The following is an 8,579-nucleotide window of genomic DNA, read 5'->3' as shown; positions in this document are numbered from 1 at the left end:
TCCTATTCTGTGCTAACTTTACCTGTACTATAAAAAACTCTTAATTATAGGTCAGACCAGTTCCTAAAGAATGTGGCCCAGTCCAAAGATCACGCTGGGCCATTTCCAGGAACAATTGATTATGATCTCTTAACAAAATGGCTATTCTAAAATCCTATGTATCTATCTTAATTTCTATAAAAGTTTCTAATTCCTAATCCTGATATATAAGGCTAATCATCAGCAATAAAGCTTCTAAAACAAAACCCAAATACAAACTGTAATTGTACTAAAGCCAAAATCACAATTAGTAGAAAGTGGGAACAATGAAATTTCAAAAGTTAGCTGTATTCTTATAAAACCTTAAAGTATCATGTTTGATCATGCTTGGACTAACATAATTCCCTGACGTAACATGACCTATTCTAAAATACTTTCTATGAATAAAATAAATTCAGTTTCTATTATAAGTAGAAAAAACTTACACTAATTGTAACTAAAGAACCGTATTAAAAGAATGCAGCCCAGCCCAAAATGGACACTGGGCCCTTAGGAATGTGGCCCAGCCCAAAGTTCGTGTTGGGCCATTTCTGGTAACCCTAGATAACCATCTAAAGCTGGAAACAGCTCTCTAAATGTATATTCTAATTCTACAAATATATTTTTAAATCTTATAAAGAAGCTTGTATCACGTATAAGGCTCCCAAATGTGATCTGAGTTTGAACTGTGTTAAGTTTAAAGCCGAAACCGCAGCCTGTGGGAAACGGGAACAATGGATCCCTAGAGTCAGCCATGCCTGTCATATTCTCAGAACTTCATGCTTAGATCATCAAAATCCCTGCCAGTGGGTAATGCTAAACAACAAAGAAAGGAGGAGGGAATGGGCCTTCAGCTCCTGAACCAGCCTGGTGGTCTCAAAGTCCGCAGCCCGCCTGGATCCCTAACGCTCAGGCAGGCCTCCACGGCCGGCTCCCAACACCTGCAGAGCTGAGGCCTCATTTACAATCTCCCCAGTGTCCTGCCTGGGGAAGGAGAAGACAGTGGGGTTAGATAGGGCCTCATTCCTCCCCCTCTCACTCTCAAATTTTCAGGGGATCCCCTCTGGTGGAGAGGTGCAGAATTGTATCTCCCCCAGGTAGTGGTGGGATATACCAAGACCTATCCTGGAATAGGGTCCTCCTATCACAGCAGACGTGGAGGCTCTGCCTGGGTTTGTCCCCCTCAGTCACGTCCCAGTCAGGTTCGGAGGATTGCTTTGGAGGATGGGGTTGGGTCAACCCCAGACTCACTGCTGATCTCTTCAGGGGTCTGCCTCATCCTTTTCTGACCCTTTGTCCCACAACTGAGTCAAGGTAAGGGATGGGGTTCCAGAGACTCAGAACTCGTCCTGTCCCCCTGGTGTTTCTGCTTTCAGGATATTCCCTCTGGGTCACGACCAAACCCTAAGTAGTTAATCCACCAGTCACAGATATCAAATCTATAAGTCTGTGGTAAGCAAGTCTGGCATTTTCCTGCCCAGTTTTCAATATGGTGGCAAGGTGCTTGCTTTGCCTTCTCCAGTGGGAGGCTACCTCTTGTTCTTTTGCTGTGCTCCCTCCACAGCCCTTGCTACCAGTGTCTGGCCGGGTGTTGCAGTGGTGAGGCAGAGCCTGGATCCAGCAGTCACTTTTGGCAGCTTCTTCCTGGGAAGGGCTTTACTGATTTTTGAAAGATGGCACTTGACTTCTGCACCTGGGAAGAGCTAGGGTCAAGCAGAGCAGCTTCAGCTCCAGTCACTTCACCAGGAGAGCCCCGGTCACTTGCTCTCAAGTCAGCCACTCACACGCCCACTTGCAGACACATATGCAAAATTTTCCATACACTCACTCACTCACACCGGGGCTCACGTAACCTGACTGGCTCCTCCGCCATCTTCCCCACACCAAGTATGAACTTTTTGAAAGAGTTTTCTGCACTCCCCAGTTTCTTAGAGTGCTTGGAAGGCTTGCTGGACAAACAAATTAGAATTATAATAGACTGTCTTCTCCTGTGGCTTACAGGCTACCTTAACCAGAGAAAAGGTTTAAAATATACTACACACTTCTCAGAGACTTAACATTTTACAAGGGCAAATACTTTATTGCAATCTCTCTCAGGCAAGGCTTAAACCTTTAGAACAGACTCACTTCTAGATAACCTGACTGCTAGCATTTGAAAATAAGAACAATTTGACTGCTCAAATCCCAGGAAAATACCTTCCATCCCCATTCCAACTACATAACTTTTCCTCCCTCCTCCTCCTAAGTAGGACTAAGAAGTCCTAAGAATAACTTTATTTCTCCCTTGTAGAACAGCAAGAGTGAAGCTGAGAAAAAGAAAAGGTGGGTTCCTCCAGTGCTGCTTGGAATTAATCTTGGCTTTTTTCACTCCCTCTGCGCCTTCCACCAAGAAAGATCACTTCAGTTTCAGTTCTGCACAGTGTAGGAGTGAAATTCCATCCCACCTCTGTATGCTTCCCACCAGAGAGGGCCAGTAATCCAGGCCAGAGGGAGCAGAATCCAAGCATCAGGGAGGAGAGTCCTTAGGTGACCCGGAGAAGGAAGTAGAGCAAAAGTGAAAACAGATGAGAAGAGAGAGGTAGAGAAAGGCTGTTCCCACCACACTCACAGACCATGTGGTGCCAGCGATTGCTGAGCTACTCAGTGCCCCCATTTCAAGTGCCAAAGATGATGCTGAGGTGAATATAGCACAAAACTCATGGACTCTTTGATTGGACCATGAAATGATTTTCAGAGCAGCCAGAAAAGTTTTAAAACAAAGTTTATTAGCAAGAAGAAGAGAGGGAAAGAGGAAAATACGTGCCAGAAAGACAAATCATGGATGAGTCTCTTGAAAAGAAAGACTTGAACTTTTGCTCTCAATTAAAATCTAGATATAGCTACCTAGTTATTGATATACTAAAGAGAGTGGAGCACAGGTAACCTCTGCCCTCTCTACCTCTGATGAGAGGAGGGGTGTTCTTGCTATCATTTCTATGTTTTGATCATTTACGAGGTGGGGTTGAGCCTTTTATCTTCAATGGGGAACATGAAAGATTTTTCGTGATTAGTATGCTAAACCATGAGCTGAAATATTAGGCTGTCTTATTCTTACGTCTCATGGGATTTTCTTTTGAGTATCTGAAGGGATGGGGTGTATTGGCAGGTTCATTAAAGATGGCCTTCAGTAAAGATGTCATAAGAAAAATGTCTGAATGCTTCCTAAAACCTGCCTACAAGAAATGTATCTATATATGCCTTACCTGCACTACTTACCCTGCCTCAATTTTATATCCAACTCCCTCTTATAGAACTGGTTTAATGACAATATATCCCCTTAGTGTTTATTTGTCAAGAAGGACTTTATTTCTCCTTCGTTTATGAAATTTAGCTCAGCTTAGTTTAGCTGGACGTAAAATTCTTGGTTGGCATTTTTTTTAAGGAGGTTGAAAATAGGTCGACATTCTCTTCTGGCATGTGGGGTTTCTGCTGGGAAGTCTGCTGCTAGTCTAATGGTTTTTTGTTTACATGAGATTTGGCACTCCTCTCTTGCTGGTCTCAGGATATTTTCTTTGACGATGACTCAGGAGAATCTGACAGTGATATGCTTTGGTGAGGTTCTTGCAGTGTGTCTTGCAGGAGTTCTGTGGGTTTCTTGTAGCTGGATGTCTAGCTTCCTCTCAGGACCAAGGACGTTTTCTTGAATTATTTCCTAAAATATATTTTCCACATTTTTTACTTAACTCCTTCTCCCACTGGAATGCCTATGATTTGTAGGTTTGATCACTTCACAAAGTCCCATATTTCTTGTAGGCTTTACTCATTCTTCCTGATTCTTTTTTTTCTTTATTTCTGTCTGATTGGTTAGTTTAAGAAACTGTCTCCCGTCGCTGAGATTCTTTCTTCCACTTGTTGCAGCCTACTGCTTTTTATAGCTTTGTACTATGATTTGTATGTCCACCACTGAATTTCTTTAGTTCTGTTTGAGTTTGTTGGTGGTGGTTTATTTGTTTTGTTTTTAATGTTGCCAATCTCTCCTTTCATCTCCTGGATTGTTGTGCTAATTTAATTGTATTGGTTATCAGTTTTATCTTGTGTCTCATTGAGTTTCTTTATAATTAATATTTTGAATCAGTTATCTGACATTTGAGAAATTCACTGTGGTTAGGTACTGTTGTTGAAGAATTGATGAACCCCTTTGGAAGGGAAATATTCTGTTTTATCATACTTTCAGAGTTGTTTCTCTGGTTCTTTCTCATCTTGATGAACTACAGTGGCCAATCTATATGACTTCCTTTGATATAGATAGCCTGTGTATGTAAGGCTTTCCCAGGCATTGGTTGTAATAACAACGTAATGGGGGTGTGAGTCGGAGTGTGAGTTTGCCCACTGCTTCCTGTGACAGAGGTCTGGGAGGCTTAACTTGTATATGCTGATGTCAATAAATTACCTGTTCTGGTGTGTGGTTCAATCTCCAGTAGTTAGTGCCTATGGGTAAGAAATGGGTACTATTGATGTGGATGGGCATCCACTTGATCCTTGTGTACTGGAAGAAGCACTCTGCTGTCTCAGCAATGAGCTCATCTGTGAAGTGCACAGTATGGGGTGTGCTCCCAGTTCAGCCCCAGAAATAGGAGCACCAAGATGGGCAGGGCCAAACTGGGCAGGCTCACCTAGGGGCCACCAATGCCAGGTACAGGAACCTTCTCCAAGGCTGGATCTGATGTGCATCCTCCAATTGCCCAGAGACATGCCTCAGCAAGGTGTCAGGAGACTTCTTCTGCCTCAAGTTCTCTGCTTAGGAAGAAGAGGACAGCCTTGCCTCTTCATCTGGTAGAGTGGAGGCTCCAGGTACCTGGGAATATGTCAGGGCATTAAGCAGAGAAAGCAGCACGCCATCAAGGACTCTGCCCCCAGGGGAGGGGTAGCTCAGGCTCCTACTTCAAGTATCTCTGTCTCTAGGCAGAAACCAAGGTGCTTGCTGTGGTCACTGTTGCTGAGACAATGAACCCCAGTCAAAAATGATGCCTTCCTCCCTGGCCTGGATTAGGGGACACATCTGTGGCTTTACTGGGTGCCTTTCCTTCTCACCAACTCTCAGCCTTGCCCTGAGACTACTCCAGGGCCCAGGAGAAATAGGATGTTCTCCTGTGGCCTGAATTAAGCAGATCCCTGATTGGAAGATACATTGTAGAGGGGAGTTTTCAGTACCATCTTGTGTTCCAGGGTCACACTCATTTTTCTCTCCAGAGCGCCATTATGAAGGCTGTTCACCTGTCTTCTCCTCCCTGTGATCTGAGGAGTCCTTTGCCATTCTGATGAATATCCATTTTCCTTCTTGAATTAGAGTTCACTGTGTTAGTCTCTCCACACTATTTCACAATGTCCCAATGGGGGAGGCACACTTGAAAGCCTCAAATCTGCCATCTTGGTGGAAAAAAAAAACCATCTAGGCTTTGCAACCATTCACCTGAAAACTCTTCCAGCCTCTACCCATTACTCAGTTCCAAAGGGACTTCCACATTTTGTTACAGCAGCACACAACTTCTCAGTACCAAAAGCTGTATTTTTCTGCTTGGACTGACACAACAAAATACCGTAGACTAGGTGATTCAAACAACAAAAATTTATTTTCTCTCAGGTTTGAAGGCTAGACATTCATTATCGAAGTGCTGAGAAATGTGGTTTCTTGTTTTTTGTTTTGTTTTGTTTTGTTCCTTTTTTGTTTTCAAGATGTGGGGCAAATCAGGATTGGGTACATAGGTGGTCTATCTACAGGTGAAGCTTGGGCCTCCCATCGGACCTCACTTCTCCTGGATTAGATCCTTGTTGATGCTATGTGCCCCTGGCAGTGCCATGCTGCTTTCTTGTAGTAATAAATGTTCAGGGTCCACTTATGAGTGAGAACATGTGGTGCTCACCTCTTTGTTTCTGTGATAGATCACTGAGTATGATGGACTCCAAATCCATCCAAATTGCTGCAAGGTGCATAGTCTTATGCTTCTTTATGACTACATAATATTTCATCATGTATATATTCCACATTTTTTAATCCAGTAAACTTTCAAGGGGCAGCATGGTTGGTTCCATGGTTTTGCTATTGTAAATAGTGCTGCAATAAACATGCGTGTGCAGGTATCTTTTTTTTGGTAGAATGGTTTGAATTCCTCTGGGTATATTTCAAGAAGGGAAATTGCTGTGTCATATAGAAGGTCAACTTCTAGTTCTTTTAGGAATCACCACACTGTTTTCCATAGAGGCCGAACTGGTTTGCACTTCCACCAATAGTGTAGAAGCATCCCCTTTCTCCACGTCTTTGCCAGTATCTGCTGTTTTTTGTTGTATTAATGATGGCCATTCTTACTGGAGTCAGGTGGTATCTCAGTGTGGCTTTCATTTGCATTTTTCTGATGACTAGTGAGGCGGAGCACTTTTTCATGGGTCTGTTGACTGTTCGTATGTCTTCTTTGGAGTTTATTCATGTCTTTTGCCCATTTTCTAGTGGGGTTGCTTTTTGGTTGGCTGTTCCTCTCCCTCCCCAGCACATCTGAGTTGCTTGTGGATCCTGGATGTTAGGCCCTTGTCAGATATGCAGTCAGCAAATAATTTTTTTCCGATTCTCTGGGCTGTCTTCCTGCTGTCTTGATAGTTTCTTTTGCTTTGCACAAGTTTTTTAGTGTGATGGAGTTCCACTTGTCTATCTTAACTCTCATGGCTTGGGCTTTTGGGGTTTTGATCAAGAATTGGTTGCCTACCCAATTTCTATAAGGATGTCTCCTGCATTTTCTAAGATCATTATGGTTTGAGTTTTTACATTTAGGTCTTCGAACCATTTAGAGTTGATTTTTGTGTATGACAATAGGTAAGGGTCCTGTTTCAATAGTCTGCATGTGGTCAGCCAATTTTCCCAGCATCATTTACTGAATAGATTCTCCTCTCCCCAGTTGTTGTTGATGGAAGCTTTGTCAAAGAAAAGTTGGTTGAGAAATTGAGGTTTTGCTTCCAGAATCTCCATTCTGTTCCATTGGTCTATATGCCTGCTCTTATACCAATTACAGGCTGTTTTGATTATGGTAGCCTTATAATAAAGTTTAAAGTCTAAAAGTGCTATTCCTCCCATTTTGTTTCTTTTGTTGAGAATTTTTTGGCTATTCATGGTCATTTATGCTTCCACATAAATTTCTGTGTTGTCATTTCCAGGTCTGAGAAGAATGCTGATGATAGTTTAATGAGTATTGCATGGAATCTGTAGATTGCCTTGGTTAGGCTGGACATCTTAATAATGTTGATTCTTCCAACCCATGAGCACGGGATATTTTCCCATTTGTTTGAGCCTTTTTTGATTTCTTTGAGCAGTGTTTTGTAATTTTCATTATAAAGGTCTTTCAACTCTCTGGTTGAGAAGATGCCAAGGTATTTCGTGTGTGTGTGTGTGTGTGTGTGTGTGTGTGTGTGTGTGTGGCAATTGTGAATTAGATTGTGTTTTTGTTTCTCTGCCTGTTTATTGTCAGTGTATAAAAATGCAACTGATTTTTGCACATTGATTTTGTACCCTGAGACTTTGCCAAAGTCCTTTATCAGTGTAAGGAGGATTTTGATAGATTCCCTTGGGTTTTTCAAATATAAAATCATATCATCCACAAAGAGGGATAGCTTAACTTCCTCTTTTCTTACTGGGATACCCCTGATTTCCTTCTCTTGTCTGATTGCTCTACCTAGGACTTCCAACACACTGTTGAACAGGAGGGGTGAGACTGGATAGCCTTGTTTTTTTCCAGTTTTCAGGGAAAATGCTTGCAATTTCTGTTTATTTAGTAATATGTTGGCTGTGGGTTTACTATTTTGGGGTATTTTCTCTCTGTACCTAGGTGTTCGGGGGCTTTTATCAAGAAGAGATGCTGGATTTGGTCAAAAGGGTTTTCTGCATCTAATAATATAATCGCATGGTTCTCATTTTCACATCTGTTGATGACTTTAATTGCATTTATGACCTTGCAGATGTTGAACTAGTCCTGCATCTGCGAGATGAAGCCTACTCGGTCATGGTGGACAATTGTTGAGATATGTCGTTGGATCCTATTTGCTAGAATCTTGTGGAGAATTCTTGCAGCCATATTCATCAGGGATTTGGCCTGTAGTTGTTTTTTTTTCTTTGTTGGGTCTTTGCCGGGTTTGGGTATCAATGTGATGTTAGCTTCACAAAATCACCTGGGGAGAGTTCTGCCTTTTGTATAATTCCGCTGGAAAACCATCTGGTCCAGGGATTTTTTTTTGCTCTTGCTTTTCTTTTTTTTTTTGGTGGGTAGTTTTCTTGTGTTGGAGTCAATTCCCTTGTGCTGTTGGTCGATTGAGGACGTCCATTTCTTCCTGATTCAATCTCGTGAGATTGTGTGATGCCAGAAAGTCCTTCATTTCATTTCGGGCTTTGAATTTCTTTCCATACAGGAGCGCGCGGCGGTGTCTGCCCATCCTCCGAGTTTCCCCCGCCCACCGCCCTGGGAATGGCCCGGGGTGGGGAGGGGCGTGCGGGATGCCGCGCCGGCCGTCCCTCGCAGCTGAGCGCCTGGAGGGGCCCCGCTGGG

This window comes from Carlito syrichta, unplaced genomic scaffold, assembly GCF_000164805.1.
Source record: "Carlito syrichta isolate Samal-C Ts95f unplaced genomic scaffold, Tarsius_syrichta-2.0.1 Scaffold303279, whole genome shotgun sequence".
NCBI classification, from domain to species: domain Eukaryota; kingdom Metazoa; phylum Chordata; class Mammalia; order Primates; family Tarsiidae; genus Carlito; species Carlito syrichta.
This window is presented reverse-complemented; position numbering follows the sequence as displayed.